We start from the raw sequence: 2,089 nt of genomic DNA on the forward strand, positions 1-2,089 counted from the left end.
AAAGGGCATGCTAACTGAATCATCATCAATAACAACATTTGGGAGGTCTAATGCTCAATTCAACAGTCAAGAAAATCAAGAAAACTAGTTTTCAATCTGAAACAAAGGGTTGACCAAAGAAGTTCAAAAATTGCAACGAATCCATGAGGTTATAATGTTCTAGTCTGGAAATAAAGTGGTGAATGAGAGATCTTGGGGCAATTTGTGCCATTGCCAAATGCTTGAGAAAGCTGAAACTCTGACAAGTTACAAAGAAAACCTACCTCCTAAAAAAGAAGAGTCGCACAGATGGAACTTCACTAGAGAGACTAACCCACTTTTGGATGGTAAGAAAAACGAACCCAGAATTGAGATGTCCATGGAAGAGGATCATCCCTTTATTGGCACCGAGAATCAAACCACTACCTCCCTGCTTATGAAGATTCCATAGAAATATAGTATATTAGGATCCATAATCAGTTAACTAGCTGAGTTTTGATTTTTCCTGTTTATGTTTGTTTAGAATCAAGAGAGACATTATCATTAAGATTCTTATTAGAAACTCTTATCAAGATTGGTTTGTTCAAAGAAATTTATGACTTTCTTTCTCTTTCAAATTAATTCATAATCATGATGGTTGTTATAGCATTAAGCTCAAGTTCATATAGATACGAACCAAACCAAAAAAAGAAAAGAAAATAAAATTATGATAGGTCAAATGGAACATTACCCATAAAATTCTCAACTCTTTTGAAAAGGTGGAATTTAGAACAGCTCAAAATGAGCAGTTTGGAGAGTTACTACTCAACTTTCTTGTACGGTCGGCTGCTCTCGCAGACACAAGTATCGTACACCTCTATTTATTGGCAAACATGATTTTATTCAAAGTCGGTTAATCGTATGTTGTACAATTGAAAAACACAGTTTTAGGCAGGAAGAGGGACATAGCGGTTTGTTTTGAGCGGGAAATTTCTCTTGAAAGCTTCTGACAAAAATTTAGTGAAACAACAAAGTAGACATATCTTAGACAACCCATCAGAAGATAAAAGGCAGAGAAGGCGCCCAGCTTCTATCAAGAGAAAAAGAAAAAATAAATTGACGAATAGTAAAAGCCAAACAAATAGTCCTCGTAAGGGTATCATTACCTTATGGACTGAAGCCTTGTTCTGACTCTAGAATTTATTATTGAGTTCTGCCAAATCTGCAAGACCATCCCCCAAACCAATTCAATACCTTAAAAAAACAACAATACTTGGCAAGAAAAAAAATTCAAAGCACGCCATTCCAAGAATTACTGTTAACTGTGAGTTAAGAAAGGGTTTCTCGGATGACTGAGTCGTACTTGAATGAACGGCTAAAAACGCAATTCTAGCAGCTTTAATATCTGCTTCTTTCTTTGTTTTTGCTGCAATTCCAATGTAACAAATCCCGCCTATCTCAATAGTAATTCCAAGTAAGTGGTTCTTGGCTTGGGGATTTAGCCTTTTGACACTAATATATTGAAATTGCGTAATTCATATTTTGAGCATAATCTTGAACTAGATTTTTGCATAGCCCTGTTTCATGAATAAGTTGAGAGATGCTTTGATTAACTTCAAAAGATTTAGCTAACTCCAACAAAGCAACTTCGGCAGCTGACTGCTCAACTGTCTTAGGATTGGAAAACCCAAGCGAAGAATCATATCTAACATCATTCAGTATTATAGTTGATCTGAAAGAAGGTTAATGGGAAGGGCCTTCTTTGATAGTTTCGTACATAGGTGTAGGAAGTCCCAACTTTTTTAGTATACTCCTGCAGACGGCTCTTGAATACATAGCAATTTGAAACACCTACTTGGAAACCTTCGTTAATGGGCATAGCTATCTTCTTCGAGGAATATTTAATGGAACAGAGAGGACGGTTATGGGGCTAGTCAAACGGGTCTAGGAATATTTATAAGGTTTCGAGTCTGAGTGCTGGGTAATGGAACATAGTATTGTTTTTGTTTTTATTTTTTGTCTTTATTCACTATTAAGGAAATTGTCAAAACAGGTCATCAGACCATATCAAAAGCATATTTAGGGTTGCAGATTTCTTTGTGTTTGGTTTCTGAAGAGTCAACTTCAGGAT

General features: G+C 35.9%; 1 pseudogene; it reads right to left on the reverse strand.

Annotated features, from left to right (window-relative positions):
• Positions 1 to 259: 259 nt before the first annotated feature.
• LOC122282506 lies at positions 260 to 1,837 on the reverse strand (annotated as a pseudogene).
• Between the last annotated feature and the right edge of the window lie 252 nt (positions 1,838 to 2,089).

Source organism: Carya illinoinensis, chromosome 11 (assembly GCF_018687715.1).
Source record: "Carya illinoinensis cultivar Pawnee chromosome 11, C.illinoinensisPawnee_v1, whole genome shotgun sequence".
Classification (NCBI taxonomy): Eukaryota; Viridiplantae; Streptophyta; class Magnoliopsida; order Fagales; family Juglandaceae; genus Carya; species Carya illinoinensis.